The following is a 12,734-nucleotide window of genomic DNA, read 5'->3' on the forward strand; positions in this document are numbered from 1 at the left end:
AGGCCTCTCTTTAAAGTGAGGTTGCTGGCGGGGTGTCATGAAAGTGTCCCATGCCTTAAAGAGTGTTGGCCTGCCTTTGTTGGAACTGCTCTGTGTTCCCCTTGTCTCCCTTCCTCTGTTGCCTAAGAAAGTACGGACTCTGCCGGCAGCGTTGTCAGATGGAAAATTTTGGAGCACTCTTTTAACAAGTACCTTCTGGTATTGCACAGTTTTGCTCGTCCTCTCCACCACAGGAATGAGAGATGAGAAGTTCTCTATGTAGCGGGGGTCGAGAAGAGTGAACACCCAGTAATCTGTGTTATCTAAAATGCGTATAACACGAGGATCGCGGGAAAGGCGGCCTAACATGAAGTCAGCCATGTGTGCCAGAGTACCAACAGGCAAGACGTCTATGTCGACATCAGGATGACTCTCCATCTCCTCCTCTTCTGCTCATCCACGCTGAACAGATGGAATTAAAGTTCCATGGGTACTACCCTTTGTAGCAGAGGCAACTGTCTCCAGCTCCTCCTCTTTATGGTCCAATTCGTGCTGAGAAGACAAACTGTGGGTGGTCTGGCTATCACCCTGTGTAATGTCCTCCCCCATTTCCTCGTCTGCCACATTCAGAGCGTCATCCTTAATTGTGAGCAGTGATTGTTTGAGTAGACACAGCAGTGGGATGGTTACGCTGATTACAGCGTTATCGCCACTAACCATCTGTGTGGATTCATCAAAGTTTCTTAAAACCTCACACAGGTCTGACATAAATGCCCACTCCTCGCTTGTGAATAGTGGCAGTTGACTCGAAAGGCAACGACCATGTTGCAGATGGTATTCCACAACTGCTCTCTGCTGCTCACAAAGCCTGGCCAACATGTAGAACGTAGAGTTCCAACGCGTGCTCATGTCGCACAACAGTCGGTGAGCTGGAAGCTGCAAGTGCTGCTGCAGCGTTGACAGACCGGCTGAAGCTGTGGACTTTCGGAAATGGGCACACACGCGACGCACCTTCACTAGTAGCTCTGGCAAATTGGAGTAGGTTTTGATAAACTGCTGAACCACTAAGTTTAAGACGTGGACTAGGCATGGGATGTGTGTCAGGTTGCCGAGCTCCAAAGCCGTCACCAAGATACGGCTATTATCAGACACAACAATGCCTGGTTGTAGTTTGAGTGGAGAGAGCCACAGCTCGGTCTAGTCCCTTATACCCTGCCACAGCTCTGTGGCGGTGTGCTGTTTGTCCCCTAAGCAGATCAACTTCAGCACGTACTGTTGACACTTACCCACAGCAGTGGTACACTGCTTCCAGCTAGCGACTGATGGAAGTGGAGGAGGAGGCGGCAGAGGAGGAGAAGTGGGGGTTGAAGCCATTAACATAGCTGCTGGCGGTCACCCTGATGGACGTAGGGCCCGCAATCCAGGGCGTGGGTAGCACCTGTGCCATCCCAGGGTACGACTCACTCCTGGCCTCCACAACATTTACCCAGTGTGTGGTCAGGGAAATGTGCAGTAAGCCGGATTGGGACAGATGCACACTTGCGCAATATTAATGGTTTTGAGTTCGTGACGCCAATTGCAGCTTGCGCAGGTACTGTAACAGGGCCCTTAAAGATGGTATGAGCTCATGTACTAGGTTAGGAATGCCAGAGGGGGATATTGTCTCTGTATTGTGTCAACGGTGTCTCCTACCTTAGTACGGCTGGACTCCTGTATCCTGGCTCACATGCAATAAATTTTGAGTGTTGTAAATAGGAGGAATGATGGAAATCCACACAGAAAATAGGGTCCAACTTGTCTTTACTTGATGTTATCTTATGCAGCTTTAGGTCCATACAATTTACAGCAATAGTCTTGGGGTCCCAGCAGGTGTTGGCAATATGTGGCAGGAATTATATATATATATTCTGCATCTGAACAAACGCCTATAGATCTGGCAGCTATCTGTCTTCTGCTCTGTCTTGGGTTCTGCTTGGTTTAGGCCTGACTAGCTATGGAGGTACTTATCTTCTCCTTGTTCTGGAATCTGTTACTTACAGGACTGCTCGCAGGGAATGGTGGTTTCGTCCTGGAGATCTAGAAGTTCTGCAGTTGCTGATTTCTTTGTCATCCAGCTGAGTTAAGGAACTCAGGCTGGGAATGTTGCTTTAGGCCTCAGTTTAGGCCTGAATCCTTTGTTGGGATCCCTGTTTCTCTGGGAGCTCCTATTCACACACAGCCTACCCCAACAGGGGGGCTGGTGCACACTCACTAGAACTTTCTGTCCTCCCTCTGAAGTAAGAGTGGGTACATTCCACTCCTCCTCAGATGGGGGAAGCTAGCCTGGAATGGTATATTCCAGTCTAGGTATACTAACTTTCCTACAGACTATCTGCTACATACTGCTGCCACCTACTGGTGTACATGGAAATTACAGCAAATATATAAAATACAGATAAATACAATCTCAGATTACATAGGATATTAACACATTCACATCTTAACATCATGAAGCTGGGTGACAGAGTTTTGTGACATACTCTGGGATGTTACATACCCGCTTACTTTAAGTGAAGCCGTCCTTGGCGCAAGATAGGCGGTAAAGGAATAAGCTCTGGGTACCCAATTAATACAAAGTGCTGCATGAATTTACATAAAATGACATACAAAGACAAAACATTGAACGGTTTCCTCGAGGTTCCTGCCCGCTAGAGTAAGGTGTCCAACACACAGTTTCCTTCTCTTGGTATAACCAGTGAACCTATAACTGCACAAAGCATGCATCGCTGACTGACTTTGTATGTTCTGGATCCTTCAAACATCAAAGAAAGCATGGGGGTGTCTTTACTCCGTAATCCCACCACTATGTAATGCAAAGCCCGCAAATAGAAGGGTGGCGTTATCCCGTTGTCCCTTCCCTGCATCATAGCCTGAAGAAATTTGGCTTATAGCACGATCACTATGATGGCTATGAGGAAGCTAAGTTGTGGCTCTACGGCTTGAGGTACCATACCTTAGGCAAAAAGGCTCAGAAGGGGAGGTATGCGTCGTCTCAGTGTCTTCTGGCAATGTCACAGGAGGAGGGCATGATAATCCCATGAAACTCCTGGAAATGAGACACCTCCGGATGGGAACAATCCGGAACATTTAACAAGCGGGAAGGAGCAGCCTAGGGCTTCTAACGATTCCCGAAGCAGCAGGGGTACCTGTGAAGTAATCTGGACCTGTCAGGACTTACCATTTGGTCCTACCCTGGGTACCTATGGGTATACTTCACCGGGTGCAGGCCATTGGTGTATAACGTCCGTATAATGACAGTCCGTATAAGGGGGAGAGAACAAGAGCTGTGAAAAGGCACACTTTAAGTAAGTTGCTACAATTTTTGTTAAGTGCAATGGTAAGTGCAATCATGGTAGACAGTATATAAAATCACATTGTGGCACCTGGAAGGATAATACACACAATGGGCAGGATATCTTGAATATTACATAACATTTGTAAACTGGTTACAATAGCATAAGTTATAAAGTGCAAGCTTTTATGTTGCAATAAAACATTTTATAATATAGTGCAAATTTTATAAGTGCAAGGATTGGCTCAACAATAACTTGAGTCCGTATTCCTGGAAGTGCTTGAAGTAGAATCCTTTGGAAACTGAATAAAAGTTCCTTTGCAATCCACAGGGCAAAAGAGTCAATTGTAATCCAAAGGGTTAAAAGTTAATAGCAGCAGGCTATCAGGTAACCTGAGAAAGGGGATAAAACATTCAACTTGGAATTGAGGGGGTTAAAGTGCTGATGGGGGGAGTCCTTACTGACATGAATGTATATAGTGAAGGACCGGCACTCTACATCTATCAGTAACGCTAAGTAAGCAGTATACACAGATGGTATTAAAAAATGTATTTATTTTTTATAAAAATACGTTTAGGAGCATAAAAAGTATATAGAAGTTCTAAGGATGTAGAAGTTCTAGAGGATGAGATTCGAAATTATATATAAGAATCTTCTGAGGGATAAAGTTCAAAAATTAATAGAATAAAAAATATATAAGATCATAGGCAGCGGTGGAGGTGCACAGTAGAAATTGCGCAGGCGGCAGTGTGACAATGCGGTGATTGTCAGGTGGTGACAATACAGTGGTTGTCTGGTGGTAGTTTTCACCTACTGTAGGTACAATATATGGCTCTGTCCATTTGTGTACAGTTCATCAAAATGTAAAAATGTGGGAGTAAATATGTATAGGTAGACCGGAAAAAGATAAGTAAAAAGGTATATATAAACGAAAAAAAAAAACATATATGAATATATGAATAAAAATGAAAAAGTTTGTAGCAGTCAGGTGCTGGGCTTAGTGTGGCGTCCCACACATTGGAAAGAGCTGCACCCTGACTGTGTACCTTCTTTGTGAGGTTTTGGATGTCCCGGCTGTTGGAGCGATCTCAATGCGCTCTGTTGTGTCTGTTTCCCGGTCTTCTCGGCGTGCCGCGTGGGTATGACGTCACTTCTTTGGCGTCTCGCTTGTCCTGGTCGGACTTGGTTGAAGACTTTCGCTGGGGGTCTTTGTCGGATGTTGGGAAGCGCTTCCAGGGTAGAATTCTTTTGGCAGTTAATAGAGGGAGGTCACCAGACGCGTTTCGAAGGACTTAGCTGCCTTCTTCATCAGTGGTAGCCCTCTGACTGCCGTGTATTGCCTTTTATGCTGCTGGTGGATCTTGCAAAGACCTGGACTGGATCTCGTTTTGTATGGTCCAGACTTTTTTTTGTATGCTGGTACCATCGAAGATCTGGGTAAGTACTAGTCGGATATCTTCTTTTGTTTACTCTTTATATACACATTCTTTATATACATATATATATATATCTCTTAGCCCACCTCGCTGCGGTTTAATGTCCTTACTGGTTTAATCTTAGTTCTGTGGGTGTTTTCAATATTTGTGTTTGTTGCGGTGCCGTTGTGTTTTCTGCTGGATGATCATTTCTATATGTGTGGGCCTGTTTGGGGACCCTGGTTTGGGTGCTGTAGTTTTTCTTTTGATGCTCTGTGTTTTCGGTGGTTTATTCTTTAATAGTTTTGTGATCTCTGATTTGAGCTGGATTCTGTGTTTTTGGGTTTTTCTGCAGTGTTAGGATTTTTCTGAAGTGTTGGGACTTTTCTGCGGTATTTTGTCCGTGCGGTGTGCTATCCGTGTGTCCTTAATGTTTAGGGGGCCTTCATGTGGTTTTTGTTGCCCTGCGGTATTGTTGCGTTTTCTGGTGCGTTTTTTTGTCGTTGCATTTTTGGGTTGCAGTGATCATGATTTTTTGCGGGGTGTGGGGGGGGGGGGGTGTGTGGTGACTTTGGTGGCCAGTGGTGTGGGTGAGGACAAACCTGGCAACCTGGAACAAAATGGTTAAAACAGCACACAACAATGCCAACAGGTCTTCACCCGTCAGGTAGCAGTCCACGGAGTGGCTCCCAGAACAAAGTCACTCGTGGTATTTTCTTCTGATGGGGACACCTTACAAATAGGTGTCCAGCTCCTCGTCACTGCTGGAGCTGCTGAACCTCATGAGAGGGACATCTTGCCTCTTCTGGTGGCTAAGAGTGGTGTTGACGGTAGTGCGCCAGCGACCTATACCTGTAACTCTGGGTGTTGGAGAATGTGGCTGTGGCTTTCTGCAAACCGGGATCCACAGCCGGTGCAGTAAGGGGTAACACTTCTGGCTTCAGTGGCTCAGGGAGTGCTGGAGCAGCTGACTGGGACTGCTTCCATGGGAGCACATAGGGGGGTATAAAACATGGCTGCACCTTAGGGTTAAAGGTTAACACCGAGTTATTAATTTGTCCTACCCTCAGGGTTGGTGGAGGTGAAAGATCTGTAATGAGAGGTGCAGGGGCTGGTTCCGCTCTCTCTTTGAAGACCAGCCGGCCATCTGGGTTCTCCTGCAGGCATCTTGTCTTTGCCGCAGAGCCTGGATCTTCCTGCCAGATCTCTGGGGTGATGGCAGGGGAGAGAGGTTTCTGGAGCAGAGTTACTCCGGCTGCAAATAATCCTTGGACGGACCGCATGGGGGTGTATTCCACCTGGTCCCCAATGTATAAATTGTGCCTCTCCTGGGGCAAATAGTGACGCTTTACTGATCTGCGGCCCACAAATACCTCAGTTCCTGAGTGGTTATCCTGGAGGAAATCCACACCTCTTTCAACAGAGAACCATAGGACGGTTCCTGTACGCCTGGCCAGGACGGGATCTCTAGACTGGGGGTGGTCAAGTACTTCCTTCACCCACTCTTCTACGGCCGACTTGTACTCCCACGCCGTCTGGGCAAATGTGGTAATCTCATGCGGCACCTCGGGATTGAGGCTGCTGAGCTGGCTGTAGCTGGGCAGTGGAGTGGAATCCCTGGCCGCCTCCACCGCACCAGTAGGTGGCTGTGGCTTGGTAGGCCTCAGGCTGATTGGCGGTGATGGGGTCTCTGGACGTGGCGGTGGAGCGGACATGGACCGGGCCTGGGCCTCAGGGAGCGGGGTAGCTCCTACCTGATGACGTGGCCGGTTCCAGTGTCCTCCGCTGGTCCTCTCCGGATTCAGGCGCCATCTGGGTCACGGCCTCCTTCTTGGCTGGTGGAGTGACGTCAGCGACGTCCTCTGCGGGAGCGGGTACAACGTCGACATCCATCCGGACAGGTTCTTCAACTTCTGCCGGTGCGCTATACACTGTGTGCAGAATTATTAGGCAAATGAGTATTTTGACCACATCATCCTCTTTATGCATGTTGTCTTACTCCAAGCTGTATAGGCTCGAAAGCCTACTACCAATTAAGCATATTAGGTGATGTGCATCTCTGTAATGAGAAGGGGTGTGGTCTAATGACATCAACACCCTATATCAGGTGTGCATAATTATTAGGCAACTTCCTTTCCTTTGGCAAAATGGGTCAAAAGAACGACTTGACAGGCTCAGAAAAGTCAAAAATAGTGAGATATCTTGCAGAGGGATGCAGCACTCTTAAAATTGCAAAGCTTCTGAAGCGTGATCATCGAACAATCAAGCGTTTCATTAAAAATAGTCAACAGGGTCGCAAGAAGCGTGTGGAAAAACCAAGGCGCAAAATAACTGCCCATGAACTGAGAAAAGTCAAGGGTGCAGCTGCCAAGATGCCACTTGCCACCAGTTTGGCCATATTTCAGAGCTGCAACATCACTGGAGTGCCCAAAAGCACAAGGCGTGCAATACTCAGAGACATGGCCAAGGTAAGAAAGGCTGAAAGACGACCACCACTGAACAAGACACACAAGCTGAAACGTCAAGACTGGGCCAAGAAATATCTCAAGACTGATTTTTCTAAGGTTTTATGGACTGATGAAATGAGAGTGAGTCTTGATGGGCCAGATGGATGGGCCCGTGGCTGGATTGGTAAAGGGCAGAGAGCTCCAGTCCGACTCAGACGCCAGCAAGGTGGAGGTGGAGTACTGGTTTGGGCTGGTATCATCAAAGATGAGCTTGTGGGGCCTTTTCGGGTTGAGGATGGAGTCAAGCTCAACTCCCAGTCCTACTGCAAGTTTCTGGAAGACACCTTCTTCAAGCAGTCGTACAGGAAGAAGTCTGCATCCTTCAAGAAAAACATGATTTTCATGCAGGACAATGCTCCATCACACGCGTCCAAGTACTCCACAGCGTGGCTGGCAAGAAAGGGTATAAAAGAAGAAAATCTAATGACATGGCCTCCTTGTTCACCTGATCTGAACCCCATTGAGAACCTGTGGTCCATCATCAAATGTGAGATTTACAAGGAGGGAAAACAGTTCACCTCTCTGAACAGTGTCTGGGAGGCTGTGGTTGCTGCTGCATGCAATGTTGATGGTGAACAGATCAAAACACTGACAGAATCCATGGATGGCAGGCTTTTGAGTGTCCTTGCAAAGAAAGGTGGCTATATTGGTCACTGATTTGTTTTTGTTTTGTTTTTGAATGTCAGAAATGTACTGTATATTTGTGAATGTTGAGATGTTATATTGGTTTCACTGGTAAAAATAAATAATTGAAATGGGTATATATTTGTTTTTTGTTAAGTTGCCTAATAATTATGCACAGTAATAGTCACCTGCACACACAGATATCCCCCTAAAATAGCTAAAACTAAAAACAAACTAAAAACTACTTCCAAAAATATTCAGCTTTGATATTAATGAGTTTTTTGGGTTCATTGAGAACATGGTTGTTGTTCAATAATAAAATTAATCCTCAAAAATACAACTTGCCTAATAATTCTGCACTCCCTGTACACAGCGGAGAGATCCACGGCCTCTTGGTACTCGATTACCAAGTCTGGGACACCGCTGTCAGGAACCGGGACTTCTTCGCTCTCCTCAGACATCTCTGGTAACTCCGGTAAGCTAGATGCAGCGGAGATCTGCAGCGCAGGGGTATCCACGGCCTCCTGGCGGGCAGCAAGAGCTGAGGGCCCGCGTCTCTGGATCAGTTGAGAGACCCGGATCTCCATGGGTTGTTCTGGGTATACTTCTTCCCCAGCGATGGACATGGCATTCCATCTTGGTCTTGGATAGGCCATCTTCACTGTGTTCCGGCACACGCTGATTGCTAAAACTAAAGGAGGGGCACAGAGGGCGGAGTTTTTATCAACTCTGGCCTGATCATAGATAAGTCCATAGAGGGCGTTCTCCAAGTTTCCCGCTCCTGAAGGGGCGTATTCGATATCTTCGCGCTTTGCTGAAGGGGGTGTAGTCATATTTTCCCGCTTCTGGGGGGCGTATTCCTCATTTTCACGCTCCTGAGAGGGCGTTTCTGACTTTCTTTGTCCTTCAGCATGAAGATGCAGCGTCATTTTGGGACGAATATGGCGAAGCTCCACAATGCCGAATTAACACTTTGTGTGCAGCAGCGCACGTGCTGCGTTTTCCTTGGTACAGCAATGTAAGTAAGCAATTCACTTTTTAAGCGGTTTTGGTGCAATCTTCAGCCCTTTTTTGTTATACTGTGCAGCATGCGGTTTAAGTGCGGTTCTGCTGTTTAGGGATGGACACACAATTTCAATCCGATCCTGTTCACAGTGACGCCAAAATATGCAGTAAGCCGGATTGGGACAGATGCACACTGGCGCAATATTAATGGTTTTGAGTTTGTGACGCCAATTGCAGCATGCGCAGGAACTGTATCAGGGCCCTTTAAGATGGTATGAGCTCATGTACTAGGTTAGGAATGCCAGAGGGGGATATTGTCTCTGTATTGTGTCAACGGTGTCTCCTACCTTAGTACGGCTGGACTCCTGTATCCTGGCTCACATGCAATAAATTTTGAGTTTTGTAAATAGGAGTAATGGAGGAATGATGGAAATCCACACATAAAATAGGGTCCAACTTGTCTTTACTTGATGTTATCTTATGCAGCTTTAGGTCCATACAATTTACAGCAATAGTCTTGGGGTCCCAGCAGGTGTTGGCAATATGTGGCAGGAATTACAGTTGTGTTCAAAATTATTCAACCCCCACTGAAATTGAGTGTTTTGGCCAGTTTGACATTGATTTTGATCATTTCAGTCATCTTGTTTACAATTAAATCAAAGAGGCACTTGTAAGTCAGACAAATATAACATAACATTTATAATGAAATAACCACAAATGTCTTTTCTGTGCTCACATCATTATCAGTTTTATTCAACCCCCAAGTGACATTCAATCTTAGTACTTAGTACAACATCCTTTTCCAGTTATAACAGCTTTTAAACGTGAAGCATAGCTTGACACAAGTGTCTTGCAGCGATCTACGGGTATCTTTGCCCATTCTTCATGGGCAAAAGCCTCCAGTTCAGTCACATTCTTAGGCTTGCGCGCTGCAACTGCTTTCTTTAAGTCCCACCAGAGGTTCTCAATCGGATTTAAGTCTGGTGACTGCGATGGCCACTTCAAAATGTTCCAGCCTTTAATCTGCAACCATGCTCTAGTGGACTTGGAGGTATGCTTGGGATCATTGTCCTGTTGAAAGGTCCAACGTCTCCCAAGCCTCAGGTTTGTGACGGACTGCATCACATTTTCATCCAATATCTCCTGGTACTGAAGAGAATTCATGGTACCTTGCACACGCTGAAGCTTCCCTGTACCTGCAGAAGCAAAACAGCCCCAAAGCATGATTGACCCCCCGCCATGCTTCACAGTAGGCAAGGTGTTCTTTTCTTCATAGGCCTTGTTCTTCCTCCTCCAAACATAGCATTGATCCATGGGCCCAAACAGTTCTAATTTTGTTTCATCAGTCCACAGAACACTATCCCAAAACTTTTGTGGTTTGTCCACATGACTTTTGGCATACTGCAGTCGATTCTCCTTATTCTTTGGAGACACAAGGGGGTGCGCCTGGGAGTTCTGGCATGGAGGCCTTCATTATGCAGTGTGCGCCTTTTTGTCTGAGCTGAAACTTCAGTACCCACATCTGACAAATCTTTTTTCAGTTCCTCAGCAGTCACACGGGGACTTTTCTCCACTTTGCGCTTCAGGTAGCGCACAGCAGTCGAAGTCAGCATCTTCTTTCTGGCACGACCAGGTAGCGTTTCAACAGTGCCCTTTGCCTTGAATTTGCGAATGATGCTTCTTATGGTGTCTCTTGGTATGTTTAACATCTTTGCAATCTTCTTATAGCCATTGCCCTTCCTGTGAAGAGAAATCACCTCTTCTCTTGTCTTCCTGGACCATTCTCTTGACTTCACCATGTTTGTAAACACACCAGTAAATGTCTAGAAGGAGCTGAGTATCACAGTCCTTTTAAATCTGCCTAATTGGTGCTTATTATGCTTGATTGCTGCTCCTTGACATCCACAGGTGTTTTCAATACCTGATCGAAAACACTTGAATGAACCTCTGTTCTTAAGAGTGGTAGTCTTTAAGGGGTTGAATAATTGGGTCAATGAAGAAATCACAGAAAAAAACATTTAATACTGTATTACAAAAACAATTGATGTCATTTTAGTTGCATTTGGTTCTTTAAAAAGTCCTTGTAAGATTTCATTCTGAACACAATTACAAATGTACACTAAATTCCCTAAAACCCTTTACAGCATTGGGGGTTGAATAATTTTGAACACAACTGTATATATATATATTCTGCATCTGAACATACGCCTATAGATCTGGCAGGTATCTGTCTTCTGCTCTGTCTTGGGTTCTGCTTTGTTTGGGCCTGACTAGCTATGGAGGTACTTATCTTCTCCTTGTTCTGGAATCTGTTACTTACAGGACTGCTCGCAGGGAATGGTGGTTTCGTCCTGGAGATCTAGAAGTTCTGCAGTTGCTGCTTTCTTTGTCATCCAGCTGAGGTAAGGAACTCAGGTTAGGCCTGAATCCTTTGTTGGGATCCCTGTTTCTATGGGAGCTCTTATTTACACACAGCCTACCCCAACAGGGGGGCTGGTGCACACTCACTAGAACTTTCTGTCCTCCCTCTGAAGTAAGAGTGGGTACATTCCACTCCTCCTCAGATGGGGGAAGCTAGCCTGGAATGGTATATTCCAGTCTAGGTATACTAACTTTCCTACAGACTATCTGCTACATCTGCTGCTACCTACTGGTGTACATGGAAATTACAGCAAATATATAAAATACAGATAAATACAATCTCAGATTACATAGGATATTAACACATTCACATCTTAACATCATGAAGCTGGGTGACAGAGTTTCATGACATACTCTGGGATGTTACAAATGTAGCGTCCCTGGCCACCAGCACTTGTCCATGTGTCCGTGGTGAAGTGGACCTTCCCAGTAACTGTGTTGGTCAGGGCACGGGTGATGTTCTGGGACACATGCTGGTGTAAGGCGGGCACGGCACACCATGAAAAATAGTGGCGGCTGGGGACTGCGTACCGAGGGGCGGCCGCCGACATCAGGCTGCGGAAGGCCTCAGTGTCCACAAGTCTATATGGCAACATTTCAATGTTGCGAAAGTTGTTGCGAAAGTTGCGCATTTAGTGCTATGGCCTGTGGGTGGGTATTTGCGCTTGCGTTCAAATTACTGTGTTATGGACATTTGGACGCTGCGCTGGGACAGGGAAGTGGATGTTGTTGCTGATGGTTTATGCGAAGGTCCAAGTGCAGGGCGAGGGGCATCCGGGCCTGCGCCTTCGACAGGGGATTGGCCAGCAGTGCGTAACACAGGGGAAGAGGAGGCAGTGGTGTGACCCAGATTGTGGACCCAGGCGTTCGCCCACTTATTAGGGTGCTTGGATGCCATGTGGCGGATCATGCTGGTGGTGGTGAGGTTGCTAGTGTTCACACTCGGACTCATTTTGGTACAGTACAGGTTGCAAACTACCACTCTTTTGTCGTCTGCACTTTCCTCAAAAAAGCAACATACTGCGGAACACCTACCCCTTGGCAAGGTAGATTTACGCATGGGGGGCTCGGTGTAACGGTTGTGGGCCTGTTTGGTGTGGGCCGACTTCTTTTGCAACCCCACTGCCTCTTCCAGTCTGTTGTGGTGCTGCGGATCCCTTCCCCTCTGTACTGCTGTCCTCGCTCGGCTTTTCACCTTCCCATGTTTGGTCAGTGACCTCATCGTCCACCACATCCTCTTTTTACACTTCCTTACTCTGCTCATCCTCCTGACTTGACCTAACCTCAACCTCAGTGATTGACAACTGTGTCTCATCATCATCCATCTCGTGAACGAATGATTGCCGTTCACCACCGTCATCTTCTTGAGACTGTGAAGGCTCAAGAGGTTGGGAATCAGGGCACAATATCTCAGGTCCCTCTTCAAGCATGCTGGCCGCGAGGGCCAAATG

Source organism: Bufo bufo, chromosome 2, assembly GCF_905171765.1.
Source record: "Bufo bufo chromosome 2, aBufBuf1.1, whole genome shotgun sequence".
Classification (NCBI taxonomy): domain Eukaryota; kingdom Metazoa; phylum Chordata; class Amphibia; order Anura; family Bufonidae; genus Bufo; species Bufo bufo.